This window comes from Stenella coeruleoalba, assembly GCF_951394435.1.
Source record: "Stenella coeruleoalba genome assembly, chromosome: 9".
Lineage (NCBI taxonomy): Eukaryota > Metazoa > Chordata > Mammalia > Artiodactyla > Delphinidae > Stenella > Stenella coeruleoalba.
In genome coordinates this window covers 46,699,295-46,718,808 of record NC_137155.1, presented here as the reverse complement: position 1 = coordinate 46,718,808, position 19,514 = coordinate 46,699,295, and the positions used below count along the sequence as shown (strand labels likewise).

The 19,514-nt window shown below is 37.4% G+C and overlaps 1 protein-coding gene across 1 annotated transcript in view; it reads left to right on the top strand.

The window, feature by feature from the left end:
* Window positions 1-19,514, top strand: part of ASB4 (ankyrin repeat and SOCS box containing 4) — a 363,721-nt gene that overhangs the window by 310,327 nt on the left and 33,880 nt on the right. The gene's annotated exons all lie outside the window — the stretch shown is intronic.

The window sequence follows — 19,514 nt, the reverse complement described above, 5'->3', positions numbered from 1 at the left end:
TCTGGTGGATGAGGCTGGATCTTGTCTTTCTGGTGGGCAGGACCACATCCGGTGGTATGTTTGGGGATGTCTGTGACCTTATTATGATTTTAGGCAGCCTCTCTGCTAATGAGTGTGATTGTGTTCCTGTCTTGCTAGATGTTTGGCATAGGATGTCCAGCATTGTAGATTGCTGATCGTTGAGTGGAGCTGGGTCTTAGCGTTGAGATGGAGATCTCTGGGAGAGCTTTCACTGTTTGATATTATGTGGAGCCGGGAGGTCTCTGGTGGAGCAATGTCCTGAACTCAGTTGTCCCACCTCAGAGGCACGGGCCTGACACCCGGTCGGAGCACAAAGACCCTGTCAGCCACACAGCGTTCAGAGGCCTGAGCAGTGGGAGCTGTAGCCCTGACTCCATCAAAGGCCTGAGGCCCATTTGGTCCTCAGCAGGGAGCTGCAGGATGGGCACTGGGGGCTCCTGAGCAACCTTCAGCACTGTCTGCAGCCTCAGGTTGAGGAGCAGTAACCTCGGGAGCTGGAGCAGTCCATTCACCATGAAATTCCTCCTCATTTGTGACCTGTTTCATTTGTCTAAGATTAATAATTGTGTTTTTAAAAATTTTGCTTAATTTTCTATGTACCTGTTATTAATTCAGCCACTGATTTTCTCTGATAGAACTTTAAAACTCTTCTAAATATGGCAAACATGTCAGCTGCTCTATAAGTTTGTTTTATTTTCTTGGAGATGTCCCAATGAAGGCTCTTCTTTTCCTCTTCCAACATGGATCAGTTGCCAGCTGCACAGTTATTGTCCTGAAACTTCCTTTCACCTCTCTCCCATATGCAATTCTGTTTCCTGGGTCTCAAGTTTTCTTCATTCTTGATTTTCTCTCTGATGGTTTGGAGACTATTCTCTTTAACCAATGTTCTAAAATTTCACAATGATTTGCCTGAATATATATCTCTTTTCATCCATTGTGTAGGATGTGTCCTTTCAATCTGCTAAATCATGACCTTAGTATTTGGAAATTTTCTCCTTGTATTTCTTTGATAGTGTTTTCTGTTTTCCTTTTTCTCTGTTCTCCTGTAGAATTCCTAGTAATTAAAGTTTGGACCTTGTGAGCTAATCTTCTAGCTTTCTTTTCTCTCCATCTTCCACTTATTTATCTTTTAAACTTAACTTTCTAGGAGACCTCCTCATCTTTATCCTCCAAGACTTCTATTGAATTTTTAAAGCTTTCTTTTCTCTTCATCTTTTTGAACTTCCATGGGTTCTTTCTTATTTGTTTAGTGTTCCTTTTTATAGCAACTTGTTCTTATTTCATAGATTAATATTTTCTCTTAGATCTTTAAGCTTATCAGTTGGGTTATTGTGTGTAGGTATGAAGTGTAAGTGTGAAGGGTTTTGTGTATAATTGTTCATAGCAGAGAGTTTGCTCAAATATCTGATGATCCTGTTTTTATACATTTAGGAACAAGTTACTATAAAGCTGATTGGTGATTAGAAGTTCTGTATGAAGGGAACAGCTTGCTGACTAGTGGGACTCCACTTAGGACAATGAAGCAAAAACTTGACTGTATCTTAAGAGAGTACCTCAGATTTTCTCTTGGGCTGGTCAGTTTTCCTAGGGAGAAATCTAATTTCCTGCTTGGGGGTATAAACATGATTGCCATTATTCTGGGAGTCCAGCAAGCTTTCCCTGAAAAACTCCTCTTTTCAGTTTCAGAGCCTTATTCTTGCCTTCAGTTATACCTGAAGTTCCATATTCATAGTCTTTTGGTCTTTCTCACCAAAGTATAAGTGTCTAGTCTTCTGCTCAGGTTGGGGACAAGGGAATTTAGGCTTTAAAAGCAAATCTGGGGATCTAATTGTTTCTCGTGCAGTCCTTCAACCAGTTCTTCTCTTTTCAGTCCACCACACCCAGGCTTATTTTTGATTTGGGTTATCTGTTTATTACTGAGCTGTAAGTGTTCTTTATATATTCTAGACATGGGTCATTTATCAGATATATGATTTGCAAATATTTTCTCCCATTCTGTGGGTTGTTTTTTCATTTTCTTGATGAGGTCTCATCAGACACAAAAGTTTTAATTTTGTTGAAGTCCAACTAGCTATTTTTCTTTCCTTGATTGTGCTTTTGGTGTCATGTCTAAGAACATATTGCCAAACCCAAGGTCACAAAGATTCACACTTAACATTTATACTTTCTTCTAAGAGTTTGTAGTTTTGGCTCTTACATTTATGTCTTTGATCCATTTTAAGTGAATATTTTATATGGTATGAGGTAAGTGTCAAAGTTCATTCTTTTGCATATGGGCTACACAGGTGTCTCTGCACCATTTGTTGAAAACACAATTCTTTCCCCATTGAATGGTTATGGTATCCTAGTGGAAAATCAGTTGGCTAGATAAATGAGTTTATTCCTGGATTCTTAATTCTATTCCATTGATTTTTATGTCTGTACTTATGCCAGTGCCACACTGTCTTGATTATTGTAGCTTTATAGTAAGTTTTCAAATCAAGAATTGTAAGCTCTCCAACTTTCTTCTTCTGTTGTTTGGGCTATTTTAAGTTCCTTGAATTTCATATGAATTTTAATATGAGCTTATCAGTTTCTGCAAAGAACCCAGGTGGAATTCTTATAGATTGCATTGAATTTGTAGATGGATTTAAGGAGTTCCTCAGCTCTTTCTTCCATTTCTTCCATGAAATGATTCTTTTCTAGAGTGATATCTATGTCTTCTTTCTTGAGATTATTTTTTTCTTTTTTTTGGCTGCGCCACATCTTTTGTTGCGGCACATGGGATCTTTGTTGTGGCATGCGGGATCTTTAGTTGTGGCAGGATCTTTTTTTTTTAGTTGCGGCATGCAGACTTCTTAATTATGTCATTTGGACTCAGTTGTAACAAGCATGCAGGATCTACTTCCCTGACCAGGGATCAAACCCAGGCCCCCTGCATCAGGAGTGTGGAGTCTTACCCACTGGACCATCAGGGAAATCCCTTTCTTGAGATATTTTAGGATGAGTGCAGAAAAAAATCAAGTTCTGTGACTTTAACATGTAAAACATTTATATAGAGTAGAAAATTGTAGGAATAGAGAAATACATGGTTTTTTAAATCTCATATTTTAAATTAGATATATTATTACATAATATTTTTGTAATCTTCAGTTTTTCCTAGGGACTGAATATGGAGCACAGAATTTGAAAAAGGGAAATTACCATATTTAATATATGCAAATCCTTTATTTTGGGGGGGAACAAAAGCCCTATGTAAGAAAGAAGGATATATATAATTTTTAACTTAATTTTTATTCTGCATGAAGATGAAATAAACTTTTAAAATGTTCTTTTTACTGGAGTGGAATTCTAGAAACTTCATAAAGCTAGGCAAAAAGAATTATTTTCAAGAGGTAGTAAATATTATTCACACTTTTTTTTTTTTTTTTTGCGGTACACAGGCCTCTCACTGTTGTGGCCTCTCCCGTTGCAGAGCACAGGCTCCAGACGTGCAGGCTCAGTGGCCATGGCTCACAGGCCCAGCCGCTCCGCGGCATGTGAGATCCTCCCGGACCGGGGCACGAACCCATGTCCCCTGCATCGGCAGGTGGACTCTCAACCACTGCGCCACCAGGGAAGCCCTATTCACACTTTAATATTAATATTGTTGATAGTGATAACAATATTATTGTTATCACTATTATCTACATAACCCTTTTACAGTTTACAAACTAAGTTTACATACATTATATCTCTTCTGTATCTATATTTTTAATTTAATTTAATTTATTTATTTTTTTATACAGCAGGTCCTTATTAGTTATTTTATACATATTAGTGTATATATGTCAATACCAATCTCCCAATTCATCCCACCTCCACTCCCACCCCTACCCCTGCTTTCCCCACTTGGTGTCCTTACGTTTGTTTTCTACATCTGTGTCTCTGTTTCTGCCTTGCAAACCTGTTCATCTGTACCATTTCTCTAGATTCCACATATAGGCATTAATATACGATATTTGTTTTTCTCTTTCTGACTTACTTCACTCTGTATGACAGTCTCTAGGTCGATCCACGTCTCTACAAATGACCCAATTTTGTTCTTTTTATGGTTGAGTAATATTCCATTGTATACATATACACCACATCTTCTTTATTCATTTATCTGTCAAAGGGCATTTAGGTTGCTTCCATGACCTGGCTATTGTAAATAGTGCTGCAATGAACATTGGATTGCATATGTCTTTTTGAATTATGGTTTTCTCTGGTTATATGCCCAGTAGTGGGATTGCTGGGTCATATGGTAGTTCTATTTTTAGTTTTTTAAGGAACCTCCATACTGTTCTCCATAGTGGATGTATCAATTTACATTCCCACCAACAGTGCAAGAGGGTTCCCTTTTCTCCACACCCTCTCCAGCATTTGTTGTGTGTAGATTTTCTGATGATGCCCATTCTAACCAGTGTGAGGTGATACCTCATTGTAGTTTTGATTTGCATTTCTCTAATAATTAGCGATGTTGAGCATCTTTTCATGTGTTTGTTGGCCATCTGTATGTCTTCTTTGGAGAAATGTCTTATTTAGGTCTTCTGCCCATTTTTTGATTGGGTTGCTTGTTTTTTTAATATTGAGCTGCATGAGATGTTTATATATTTTGGATATTAATCCTTTGTCCTTTGATTCATTTGCAAATAGTTTCTCCCATTCTAAGGGTTGTCTTTTCGTCTTGTTTATAATTTCCTTTGCAGTGCAAAAGCTTTTAAGTTTCATTAGGTCCCATTTGTTTGTTTTTGTTTCCATTTTCATTACTCTAGGAGGCGGGTCAAAAAAGATCTTGCTGTGATTTATGTCAAAGAGTGTTCTTCCTATGTTTTCCTCTAAGAGTTTTATAGTGTCTGGTCTTACATTTAGGTGTTTAATCCATTTTGAGTTTATTTTTGTGTAGGGTGTTAGGGAGTGTTCTAATTTCATTCTTTTACATGTAGCTGTCCAGTTTTCCCAGCACCAGTTATTGAAGAGACTGTCTTTTCTCCATTATGTATCCTTGCCTCCTTTGTCATAGATTAGTTAACCATAAGTGTGTGGGTTTATCTCTGGGCTTTCTATCCTCTTCCATTGATCTATATTTCTGTTTTTGTGCCAGTACCATATTGTCTGGATTACTGTAGCTTTGTAGTATAGCCTGAAGTCAGGGAGCCTGACTCCTCCAGCTCCATTTTTTTCTCTCAAGATTGCTTTGGCTATTTGGGGTCTTTTGTGTTTCCATACAAATTTTAAGATTTTTTGTTCTGGTTCTGTAAAAAATGCCACTGGTAATTTGATAGGGATTGCATTGAATCTGTACATTGCTTTGGGTAGTAGAGTCATTTTCACAATGTTGATTCTTCCAATCCAAGAACATGGTATATCTCTCCATCTGTTTGTATCATCTTTAATTTCTTTCATCAGTATCTTATAGTTTTCTGCATACAGGTCTTTTGTCTCCCTAGGTAGGTTTATTCCTAGGTATTTTATTCTTTTTGTTGCAATGGTAAATGGGAGTGTTTCCTTAATTTCTCTTTCAGATTTTTCATCATTAGTGTATAGGAATGCAAGAGATTTCTGTGCTTTAATTTTGTATCCTGCAACTTTACCAAATGCATTGATTAGCTCTAGTAGTTTTCTGGTGGCATCTTTAGGATTCTCTATGTATAGGATCATGTCATCTGCAAACAGTGACAGTTTTACTTCTTCTTTTCCAATTTGTATTCCTTTTATTTCTTTTTCTTCTCTGATTGCCTTGGCTAGGACTTCCAAAACTATATTGAATAATAGTGGCAAGAGTGCACATCCTTGTCTTGTTCCTGATCTTAGAAGAAATGCTTTCAGTTTTTCACCATTGAGAATGATATTTGCTGTGGGTTTGTCATATATGGCCTTCCTTATGTTGAAGTAGGTTCCCTCTATGCCCACTTTCTGGAGAGTTTTTATCATAAATCAGTGTTAAAATTTTCAAAAGCTTTTTCTGCATCTATTGAGATGATCATATGGTTTTTATTCTTCAATTTGTTAATATGGTGTATCACATGGATTGATTTGCATATATTGAAGAATCCTTGCATCCCTGGGATAAATCCCACTTAATCATGGTGTATGATCCTTTTAATGTGTTGTTGGATTCTCTTTGCGAGTATTTTGTTGAGGATTTTTGCATCTATATTCATCAGTGATATTGGTCTGTAATTTTCTTTTTTTGTAGTATCTTTGTCTGGTTTTGGTATCAGGGTGATGGTGGCCTCATAGAATGAGTTTGGGAGTGTTCCTTCCTCTGCAATTTTTTGGAAGAGTTTGAGAAGGATGAGTGTTAGCTCTTCTCTAAATGTTTGATAGAATTCATCTGTGAAGCCCTCTGGTTCTATACTTTTGTTTGTTGGAAGATTTTTAATCACAGTTTCAATTTCATTACTTGTGATGGGTCTGTTCATGTTTTCTATTTTTTCCTCATTCAGTCTTGGTAGGTTATACCTTTCTAAGAATTTGTCCATTTTTTCCAGGTTGTCCATTTTATTGGCATAGAGTTGCTTATAGTAATCTCTTATGATGCTTTGTATTTCTGCTGTGTCTGTAACTTCTCCCTTTTCATTTCTACTTTTATTGATTTGAGTCCTCTCCCTCTTTTTCTGATGAGTCCTGCTAAAGGTTTATCAATTTTGTTTATCTTCTCAACCAGCTTTTAGTTTTATTGATCTTGGCTATTGTTTTCTTTGTTTCTATTTCTTTTATTTCTGCTCTGATCTTTATGATTTTTTTCCTTCTGCTAACTTTAGGTTTTATTTGTTCTTCTTTCTCTAGTTCCTTTTGGTACAAGCTTAGATTTTTTATTTGATATTTTTCTTGTTCCTTGAGGTAGGATTGTATTGCTATAAACTTCCCTCTTACAACTTCTTTTGCTGCATCCCGTAGGTTTTGGATCATCATGTTTTCATTGTCATTTATTTCTAGGTATTTTTCGATTCCCTTTTGATTTCTTCAGTGATCTCTTGGTTATTTAGTAATGTATTGTTTGGCCTCCATGTGTTTGTGTGTTTCACATATTTTTCCTTGTAATTGATTTCTAATCTCATAACGTTGTAGTCATAAAAGATGCTTGGTATGATTTCAATTTTCTTAAATTTACTGAGGCTTGATTTGTGACCCAAGATAGGATCTATGCTGGAGAATGTTCCATGGGCACTTGAGAAGAAAGTATAATCCACCGTTTTTGGATGGAATGTCCTATAAATATCAATTAAATCTATCTGGTCTATTGTGTCATTTAAAGCTTCTGTTTCCTTATTAGTTTTCTGTCTGGATGATCTGTCCATTGGTGTAAGTGAGGTGTTAAACTCCCCCACTATTATTGTGTTACTGTCGATTTCCTCTTTTATAGCTGCTAGCAGTTGCCTTATGTATTGAGGTGCTCCTATGTTGGGTGCATATATATTTGTAACTGTTATATCTTCTTGGATTGATCCCTTGATTATTATGTAGTGTCCTTCTTTGTAACATTCTTTATTTTAAAGTCTATTTTATCTGATATGAGTATTGCTACTCCAGCTTTCTTTTGATTTCCATTTGCATGGAATATCTTTTTCCATCCCCTCACTTTCAGTCTGTATGTGTCCCTAGGTCTGAAGTGGGTCTCTTGTAGACAGCGTATACATGGGTCTTGTGTTTCTATCCATTCAGTGAGCCTGTGTCTTTTGGTTGGAGCATTTTATCCATTCACATTTAAGGTAATTATTGATATGTATGTTCCTATTACCATTTTCTTAATTGTTTTGGGTTTATTTTTGTAGGTCCTTTTCTTCTCTTGTGTTTCCCACTTAGAGAAGTTCCTTTAGCATTTGTTGTAGAGCTGGTTTGGTGGTGCTGAATTCTGTTAGCTTTTGCTTGTCTGTAAAGCTTTTGATTTCTCCATCGAATCTGAATGAGATTCTTGCTGGGTAGAGTAATCTTCATTGTAGGTCCTTCCCTTTCACCACTTTAAGTATATCATGCCACTCCCTTCTGGCTTGTAGAGTTTCTGCTGAGAAATCAACTGTTAGCCTTATGGGAGTTCCCTTGTATGGTGTCATTTTTCCCCTGTTGCTTTTAATAATTTGTCTTTAATTTTTGTCAGTTTGATTACTACATGGCTCAGCACGTTACTCCTTGTGTTTATTCTGCCTGGGACTCTCTACACTTCCTAGACTTTGTTGGCTATTTGCTTTCCCATGTTAGGGAAGTTTTCAACTAGCATCTCTTCAAGTATTTTCTCAGGTCCTTTCTCTCTGTCTTCTCCTTCTGGGACCCCTATAATGCAAATGTTGGTGCATTTAATTTTGTCCCAGAGGTCTCTTAGGCTGTCTTCATTTCTTTTCATTCTTTTTTCTTTATTCTGTTCTGCAGCAGTGAATTCCACCATTCTGTCTTCTAGGTCACTTATCCGTTCCTCTGCCTCAGTTATTCTGCTATTGATTCCTTCTAGTATATTTTTCATTTCAGTTATTGTATTGTTCATCACTGTTTGTTTGTTCTCTAATTCTTCTAGGTGTTTGTTCTTTAATTCTTCTAGGTCATTGTTAAACATTTCTTGCATATTTTCGAAATTTGCCTCCATTCTTTTTCCAAGGTCCTGGATCATCTTCGCTATCATTTTTCTGAATTCTTTTTCTGGAAGGTTGCCTATCTCCACTTCATTTAGTTGTTTTTTGGGGGTTTTATCTTGTTCCTTCATCTGGTACATAGCCCTCTGCCTTTTCATCTTGTGTATCTTTCTGTGAATGTGGTTTTCATTCCACAGGCTGCAGGACTGTAGTTCTTGCTTCTACTGTCTGCCTTCTGGTGGATGAGGCTATCTAACGGGCCTGTGCAAGCTTCCTGATGGGAAGGACTGGTGGTGGGTAGAGCTGGGTGTTGCTCTGGTGGGCAGAGCTCAGTAAAACTTTAATCTGCTTGTCCTCTGTTGCCTGGGGCTGAGATCCCTCCCTGTTGGTTGTTTGGCCTGAGGCAACCCAACACTGCAGCCTACAGGCTCTTTGGTGGGGCTAATGGTGGACTCTGGGAGATCTCACGCCAAGGAGTACTTCCCAGAACTTCTGCTGCCAGTGTCCTTGTCCCCATGGTGAGCCACAGCCACCCCCGCCTCTGCAGGAGACCCTCCAACACTAGCTGGTAGGTCTGGTTCGGTCTCTTATGGGGTCACTGCTCCTTCCCCTGGTTCCTAATGTGCACAATACTTTGTGTGTGCCCTCCAAGAGTAGAGTCTCTGTTTCCCCCAGTGCTGTTGACGTCCTGCAATCAAATCCCACTAGCCCTCAAAGTCTGATTCTCTGGGAATTCCTCCTTCCGTTGCCAGACCCCCAGGTTGGGAAGCCTGACGTGGGAAGCCTCAGAACCTTCCCGCCAGTGGGTGGACTTCTGTGGTATAAGTGTTATCCAGTTTGTGAGTTACCCACCCAGCAGTTATGGGATTCGGTTTTATTGTGATTGCACCCCTCGTACCATCTCATTTCGGTTTCTCCTTTGCCTTTGGATGTGGGATATCTTTTTTGGTGAGTTCCAGTGTCTTCCTGTCGATGGTTGTTCCGCAGTTAGTTGTGGTGCCGGTGCTCTTGCAGGAGGGAGTGAGCGCACGTCCTTCTACTCCACCACCTTGAACCAATCTCCTCTTCTGCCTCTATTTTAAATTAATTTATTTCACCACCACAACAAAGAGGCCCTTTTGTGTCTACATTACTAAGTTTCTGTAAACGTGTGTTTTGGAGCTGTTATCTTCTGTCTGACCTATAATATTGCAGCATGTGGAGCAAGAGTTATTAACCTACTTTGTACTATGGACCCATTGGCAGTGTGAGACAGGCTCCTACATCAGGAAAATATATTTAAAAACATAGAGTAAGATACCTAGGATTACAAAGAAAGCCAACTACATTAAAATACTGCTATTAAAATATTAAAAACCACATTTGTAGTATAGTAATGTATGTATTTTTTAAGTAAATATTTTAAATAGCAAGATCTTGTGACAGTTCTGATAACTTCTGTGGTTTTGAGGTCGAAAAGAATGCAAACAATATTTTAAGATACCTGCCAAAAGTTAATATAATATGAAAATAACTATGATTTCTATTGGTGAAAAAGAAATAGATTTGTTACCTACATTCAAAATTGATGAAAATGCTAAATTTCAGTTAGAAGTTAATGAAAAGAATAATATAGCTTTTTTCCCATCCAAGTTCATGGACCCCTAAATTACATCCATAGACCCTTGAAGAAGAAAGAGAAATAGGAAGAGAAATTTATTTTGTTACAAATAAGATTCAAGAAAATCTTAACTCATCACTACATTGCTCTGTGTATGTGTGTGTGTGTTTTAGATTGAACTTTGATATTTAGTTCATAGTCACAAAGTGGTTTGCACAGCCATAGGAAATACTCGGGCTGCTTTGCTTGATCTCTGTGAAACTGAGATTCTGGGAAAGACATAGTACACATTAATATCCACTAAGATGTTTGATTTTCTCAACTAATTTGTTACGCCATTTTTGTCAGCTAACTAGTTACGTCACCCAGTCAAAAATTCAACATCAGCAGTTAAAAGAGATGACTGGAAACCCAGGAAATGATCTCTAAACGTATCTTATATTACTGGTTGAAACACACTATTCAAATCTGCCAATTTCTTACCTCTTTCCTTTTATAATGCAAACAACTTCTGCACTAAATAAATATTTATTCATTAACTAGTACAAGACCTAGTGCTGCCTGAGGATTTCATAGTCCAAATTCAAGTTTAAAGTCAAGGTGGCCTTGATTGAGGTAAAGAAAAATGTAATGACAGGGAGGAGCTAGTAGGCAAGAAACAAAATAAACAAAAATAAGTTCAAACCTTTTCCCAGTGGCCTTTATGAGCAATACTCAGAAGACACAGAAAGTGCTGAAATTTGGAATAGATCATGTTTTCCAGACAAAACCTTAGTTCAAATTGTAATATGCTTACAAACAAGCTGATTAACTGAAGAAATATAATTTTGTTTTATGAGGTCCCTCTGAATTACGTGTTTTATTGAGAATATTATGAAGGATATCTCTGTAGGGTCAGGATTAGAAGCTGCAAGTGACATTAAGAGGTAAATAAGGGCTTCCCTTGTGGCGCAGTGGTTGAGAGTCTGCCTGCCGATGCAGGCGACACGGGTTCGTGCCCCGGTCCGGGAAGATCCCACGTGCCGCGGAGCGGCTGGGCCCGTGAGCCATGGCCGCTGAGCCCACACGTCCGGAGCCTGTGCTCCGCGGCGGGAGAGGCCAGGGCGGTGAGAGGCCCGCGTACCGCAAAAAAAAACAACAAAAAAAGAGGTAAATAAAATTTTGCTTTTGTTGCCCTTCCTCCCTGTGTGCATAAATACAAAATTAATCAATAAAGTACTTTTGAGAATGTGACTTAACAAGAGCATTGTGTAGGATTTCCTGGCTAAACATATCAACCTCTCTAATTTGTCCTTTGACCTTTATAATTTCATTCCTTTGGATCCTGAAGTATTTTTAAAAACATTACCATTTTCCAGATTTTTAAGTGTCTCTGGGAAGCATAAGTCTGAACACCTATTGTTAGTTATCATATAACTAGTAGACGGTTAATTGATAGATAACTGACAGATTCTAGGATCCTGAGATAGCAAAGAAGTATCTGATAGGAAAGATACAGGGTGAGTATTCAGATGACTTGGATCAAATTCTTGGCTGCACTACTTTCTCTGAGCATTAGTTTACAAGTCTTTGAAAAGGTATTGATTATAAAGTCTGCCCTTCATATGTCATAAGGATATTATATAAAACTGCACTGAAATGAATAAATGCTACTTGTTCTTTAGTGCTTTGTGTGGGTCATAGAGACAAGAAGGCAAATAAACGGTGAGTGAAAAACAATATTAATTTTTGATCATTTTGCCCAAGAAGGGTCGGCAGGGCCCATTTTGGGACTCAAAAGTACAAGAGAAATTTAAAATACAGTTTCTATAGGAAGTTTACACCTGGAGTGTATCATCTTTAATTTATCCATCCATCTAACCAAACTTCAGCAAGTATTACCAAGCCCCTATCCCATGCCAGGTGTCTAAAGAGCAGAGACTCAGGAAAAAACTGTCATACACCTACCCCCCTAGTCTAGTTGTAGAAGTCCCAGAGTTATGGATTTTATTATCTTCATTCATCGACTTTTCCTCCATTCAACACTTTCAAACCACTGTTTCCCAAAATGTTCGGTCCCTGAATGAAGAGATCCTTCTCTGTCAAAAAAACCTAAGGTTCCCTCAAGCCATGGAAGAGGTAATTTTTGTGAAAGAACTTAGAAAATTATCTGACCAATTGTAAATTCTTAACACATGCATGCAAGTGTTTATCATTTATTTATTTGGTGGGAGTGGCATGGAAAGTAGCATGAGTATCTGATATCTGGAGGGATATATGGCAAAGTGGTCGTAGGTATCCAGATTGAGAAATCATTAAAAACAAGCAATTGATCATTTTTATTTCAATGTCTCTTAAGGTGCCTACACAAAGGTTACAATAAAATTATCAAAATTAAATTAATTTTAATTACAGGAAAAATATCCAGTCCATACCACACATTGATCTTAGATGACTCTTCAAAACCCAATGTGTGAACACAATGCATTACAATGTTACACAGTTTGAAGAACACTATTTTAGCATTTTTTCTTTGTCTGTCCTTTCACTTCTCATTACCTTCACCTAGTCACAAAACTCCATTTGAAAAAGTGACACAAAATGTTAATAAAGCCACATAATCAGTGGAATGTTTTTTGTCTGCCTTTTGCATAATCAGAAATATTAGAAAGGGAACTATAGTAGGAATCAGGCAATTTCTGTGAGCTTGAGCAGGTCACTTAACCCCTCTAAATATCTGTAAAAATGACAGGACGTTTAACTTGCTTACCTACCCCATGAGGTTGTTGTGAAAATCAAATAAAATTATTCACAGGAAGGCTCTTTTTTTTTTTTTACCAAAAAGTACCATACAAGTGTTGGATATTATTTTATTGTTAGTTTGATTGGTATCGTCTGTGCTCAGTCTGATATTTTGTTCAATGTGTATCGTCGTCATTGTACCCCTTTTAAAAGCTGCTCCATGGACTAGAAATAGATCTCCTTTTATTGATCGTTATATCTAACTGTCTAGTGGAAACGTAGTGCCATGTATGCTGGAGCTACCTCCGTCATGCCTAGGACAGAGTGGTGTAACCTTGTTATAAAGAGTGTCACTGCTCGCAGATTACCTGAGGACCCAGCCCTGTCTTCTGTCTGCAGGATGATTCATAGCGCCTGCTATAATGGGAGATTATAATGCTGCAATCAGAGAACAGAGCTCCCACTTGCATTACAGAGTAGGCCATACATAATTCTGTTCACAGGATGTACCATCTTCCCTTAATGGTCTGAATAATGTAGTAGCAGAACAACAGAAGAAAGTAATTTGGGAAATAAAACTAACCTGTTAGTAAGTGATGCATAACACTGATCGTTCCCAAGCTATTCTTTGTTCTCATTACATTCTTATCTTTCTAGGAGAGAAATTTACAGCAGTAATATGTATTTTATGTATGCAAGCTATATAACACCCTATAAAGAGTTTTTTATGAAATATACTTTAATCCCTAACACCTCTTAATAAAGTGGGAAGAGCATGGTCTCATTTTAATCTTATAGAAAGGGAGATACGTTTAAAAAATAGGTTAAAAACCTTGCTCAAGATTATATACCTCATTAGTAGTAATGGTGAATCAAACCCAGGCCTTTGATTCTGTGTTTCTGTTTTTATATTTCCCCAGCAGACATGCTCTAAAAGTTTATACAACACTGTGAACATTCTGGATGGTCATTAACTATACATCAGAGAGTTCTGATTTGAAATAGCCTTTCTCCACCAATGGTACAATCCTGAGCAAATTAAAAGCAAAGTAAACACAATATCACACAAAAATAAAAACATCACCATAATTATTTTAAAAAATATTCTGTCAAAGGTAAAATTCCTGATTTTCGAGTTGGATATATATCAGTTCATTGACTAACGTATCAAAGTTGTTATCATCTGTTTCAGTTATTGTTTAATTACTCCTGTTCTGCAGGTGGTACAAAATGTACTCCTTTTATTTTAAGAGGGAGAGTTGCAGAAGATTAGCACTGAGCCCAAAGTACATTCTTCGTTTCCCCAGTGATAAAAAAGCCGCAGCCCTAAGGACAGTTCTGCCAGCTGAAGTAGCCAATTCAGCGAAAGGAGGAGGATTTTGTCTTCCAGTTTAGAGTCTTTATTACAGGTACTACTAAGGCAATCCCATTCATATTTATCTGTGAACTCTGTCCTTCCTTACGTGAGAGGGCAAAGCAGAGGCACTGCTTTTATGACGTCAGCGAAGTCTTTGCTAATGGCTATGCCCCATGCTTATGTAATATAAAGCAGTGCCAATGCTAGGGACATGGCAGAGAGGGTTGCTTTAAAATTGTAAAAGAAGTTTATGTGGAAAGGGTATTTTATGCATCAAGATACATTGTCCTTACTTTCACATTATGCTGCGTTTACACAGCATAAGTAAGATGGAGATTTGGCAATTATCTAGCTAATGTGATCAATGTTAATGGACAATCTGGTTAATTTGGCTTTTAAAAGTAGATTCTTAGCAACAAGAAGTGAAATGCCAAGAGAGCTCTTAAATGAATTTTCTTTAATTTTTAAGGTAAATTGCAGTTCCTGATTTTATTTTCCAATTACCACATGATGATTTCAATAGTATAGTTGCAATAATAACAGTTTATTCTTAAGGAGTCCCTTGCATTCAATTAGTTCAAAGTGGATTTGGTTATACTTAGGTTATCAGTTTCCATCCAGCCTCATGAAATGAATATGAGCTGCAAACATTGGTAACTCTGATACTTTTATTATCCTTATTCTTCTCTGAATTCTGGTTGTAGTAATTTCTGATTTCTTTGACAAATTTCATTTACTCTGTGTGTATGTGTGTATGTATGCGTATACCCTGACAATTCTTCATACATTTAAAAGCATAAAATTTTTAATTCTTCTTACTCTCAGCTAGACTTGTCTTCTTTCACTGTTGACTATATTGCTTATTTTTGTCAAAATGTTCACTCACTCATTTAAGTGAATATTTATTAGACACATGCTAATTTTATGCAAAGCCCTGAACTAGGTTTTTGTTTGACTCACATGAAATTGCCAACATACAACCACTTTTGACCCATAAAAACCTCAATCTCATATGGTTCAATCTGATATATAAGAGATTACATGAGTATTAGGGGAAAATGGCTAGCGTGAAGAGGGAAGTTTTTTTGGACATAGTGACATTTAGAATTTGGCTTGGCATTATTAGATTTCAAGAGAGGTACAGTAAGGGCTGTTCCAGAACATAAATGGGATGTACAAGAGTATAGAAGTAGAAAAGTATATAATGTGTCAGAGACTGGCAAGTTGTTGAGTTGGCCTGATGCCTGCGTAGAGTGAGATACAAGCCTGAAAAGAAAGCCTAGAGTAAGTTCATGTGGGGCTTACACAACAACTGGTTAAAGAGGCTGGGCTTTTTCTATTGAGAAATGTGAACTCATGGAAGGATTCATATAAAGGGCATTAAATAATGGAGGCAATGCCCAGAATGGACCAGAGGTAGAAGATCACAGAGCGGGAGTCCAGGAGAAAGGTAGTAATGGCTCAGGTGAGAGTCGACTAAGTTGGGAGATGTCAATCCTGTGAAAGAACTGTCAGGCACTGATTACACAGGATGAACAAAAATCAACTGTGATTTTTCATATTGAGAATGATGCGTGGGAAAATAGTGCTGTTTCACAGATGACTATGGCAGAAGGAGGAACTGGTTCCTGAGAAAAGATTCTTCTTTTCAGAATAGAAAAGATAGAGGTGCAAGCAAATACATCCACATGGAAAGGTCTAACTCAGAGTGGAAGTCAGGAATATAACATGGGAGAAGAAAATTTAACCCATACCAATGGATGTCACCAAACCAAGGGAGGAAACATACTAATAGAAAAGAATGCCAAAGACGGAAACCTGGATAATAACAACTTTGCAGGGTGAAAGGAGAGCTAGAGGACACAGAAGACATGAGGGAGACTTCCATTTCTGGGGCTAAGGCAGATCAATTTGTTGGGACTAGTACCTCACTGAACTAGCGGTCTATATCAAATATAAAGAACTCCCACAACTGAAAATTCTGGATCCAATAATAATCTTTTAAAATCTTAAAGACATTAAAATAATAAAATAAAGAATTTTAAAATAAAGAATAAAATAAATAAAGAATTATGAGGCCTTGTGAGGAAAATGGGGACCCGGAGATTCAGTGCCATTGCCTTCAGGGCGTTTGCCAGTTTCTGCAAACTTGAACTTTGATTTTTGACATCAAGTCCCAGGGCTTGCTCAATGGGGAGAATCGAATAGGATCCCTCCCCACATTAAGCTGAGATTCCAAAGGGCCAGATCATTGTAGAAACAGTGACAAGAGGTAAACTCATGTACCATGACCACCCAAGATAACCCCAAGTGTCTGTATTGGTGGTACCTACCTGCCAGAGGGGAATAAAATCTTTCACTTTGAAGTTATGTTTACAAAGTGGTCCTTGTGCCGATTTGCAGTCTGCATTCACATCATTTAAGTAGTTCAAAAAATATCAAGCTGTGCATTTAGTTTAATTTTAATCTAAATTGGTCTTAGGCTAGTAATGCCTCTAGGATCCTGACAGAAGTATAAATGAAAATGCTTTCTGAAAGAAGGTACCTTCATTCAAGGTCTCAAAGATTCTCCACAAATAATGTTTCAAAGATACTATGCAGCCCACAGTCTAAAATCACAAAGCATGTAAGAAAACAAGTTATTATCCATGAGAAAAAGTGAAAAAAATAGCAGAAACAGAGACTTAAGACAGCAAATGAGAATTTTTAGCAAATAATTTACAATAATTATGTTGTAGAAGTTTAAATAAATAAAGGAAAAGTTGGCAAATACCTGCAGGGAATAGGAAACTAAAAAATTAGCATAGCAGATTTTTAAAAGAATCAAATATAACTTTTAGAAATAGAAATTGCAATAACAATTACTAACAACTAAATGGACAAACTCTTAAAACTCAACTACAAACAACACAGTTAAAAAGATCTGAATAGAAACCTCACCAAAGAAGATATACAAGCGCTAAATAAACATATGAAAAGATGCTCAACACCATTTGTTATTAAGGAATTGCAAATTAAAACAACAATGAGATAATACTATATACCTATTAGAATGGACAAAATCCCAATCTAGCAATACTAAATGCTGGCTGTCTAGGATGTGGAACAACAGGAACTCTCATATATTGCTGGTGGGAATGCAACATAATACAGCCACTTTGAAGACAGTTTGACAGTTTCTTACAAAGCTAAACATAGTCTTATCATACAGTCCAGCAACTGCACTCCTAGGTATTTCCCTAAATGGGTTGAAAACTTATGTCCACACAAAACCTGTATGCAAATGTTTATAGCAGCTTTATCTATAATTGCCAAAACTTGGAAGTGAACAAGATGTCCTTCAGTAGGTGAACAAATAAAATGTGTACTTCCATACAATGGAATATTATTCAAGGTTAAAAAGAAATGAGGTTTTATGTAGTGAAAAGACATGAAAGAATTTTAAATGCTTATTGCAAAGTGAAGGGAGTAAGTCTGAAATATGATATTTAGGAGAAGACAAAGTTGTGGAGATAGTAAAAAAATCAGTGATTGCCAGGGGCTCAAGGGTGGGGAGTGAGGAGGAGGGATAAATAGGTGGAGCATAAGGGATATGGGGGCAGTGAAACTATTCCTATACTACTGTAATGGAAGATACATGACATTATGCACTTGTCAGAACTCATAGAACTGCAAGACACGAAGGGTGAGTCCTAACGTGAACTATGGACATAATCACTCAAAGTTCATAGTTTACATTAGGGTCACTTTTGGTGTGAACCCTAATGTAAACCATAGATTTTGACAAATGTATAATGACATGTATTCGCCATTATAGAATCATACAGAGTAGTTTCACTGCCCTAAAATTCCTCTGTGCTATACCTATTCATTCCTTCCTCCCTGCTAACCCCTGGTAACCTCTGATCCTTTCACTGTCTCTATAGTTTTTTTTCTTTTCCAGAATGTCATATAGTTGGAATTATATAGTACAGAGCCTTTACAGATTGGCTTCTTTCACTTAGTAATATGCATTTAAGTTTCTTCCATATCTTTTCACAGCATAAAACTCATTTCTTTTTGATGCTGAATAATATTCCATTGTCTGAATGTATCAGCATGTATTGATCCATTCACCTACTGAAGGACATCTTAGTTGCTTCCATGTCTTGGCAATTACAAATAAATCTGCTATAAACATTCATGTGCAGGTTTTTGTGTGGATGTAAGTTTTCAATTCATTTAGGTAAATATTAAGAAGCATGATTGCTGGATCGTATAGTAAGAGTATGTTTAGTTTTGTAAGAAACTGACAAACTGTCTTCCCAGTGTCTGTCAATTCCCACAAGCAATAAATGAGGTTTCTATTGCTCCACATCCTAGCCAGCATTTTGGGGTTTTTTTTGTTTGTTTTGGATTTTGGCCACTCTAATAGGTGTGCAGTAGTATCTCACTGTGGTTTTAATTTGCAATTCTCTCATGACATAGGCTGTGGAGCATCTTTTTATATGTGTATTTGCTATCTGAATCTTTGGTGAAGTTTCTGTTCAGGTTGTTTGCCATTTTAAAATCAGGTTGTTTTCTTAGTGTTGAATTTTAAGTGTTTTTTATATATTTTGGATAAGTCAGATATGTGTTTTGCAAATATTTTCTCCCAGACTATGGATTGCCTTTTCATTTTCTTGACATTGTCTTTTGCAGAAAAGTGTCTTTTTCATTCATTTTAATGAAGTCCAACTTATCCATTCTCTCTGTCATGGATTGTACCTTTGGTGTTGTATCTAAAAGAACATCACCATACCCAAGGTCATCTAGGTTCTTTCTTCTGTTATCTTCTGAGAGTTTCTAACATCCTTTTTATCGGAGTTTAATTGGCATAGGAAAGAGAGAACAGATTAGAGACAATTTGGGGGTGCGGGGGGGAATGGCTAAGAGTTTTTCAAAAACGAAGGTGGGGAAAAAAGGTACTGGAGGAATAGAACCATTGACTATGCGCCCACTAAAAATTACATCTGTGGGGCTTCCCTGGTGGCGCAGTGGTTGAGCGTCCGCCTGCCGATGCAGGGGATGCGGGTTCGTGCCCCGGTCTGGGAAGATCCCACATGCCGCGGAGCGGCTGGGCCCGTGAGCCATGGCCGCTGAGCCTGGGCGTCCGGAGCCTGTGCTCCGCAACGGGAGAGGCCCCAGCAGTGAGAGGCCCGCGTACCGCAAAAAAAAAAAAAAAAAAAATTACATCTGTGCACGAATTAGGGGTGGAAAATGAGGAGCT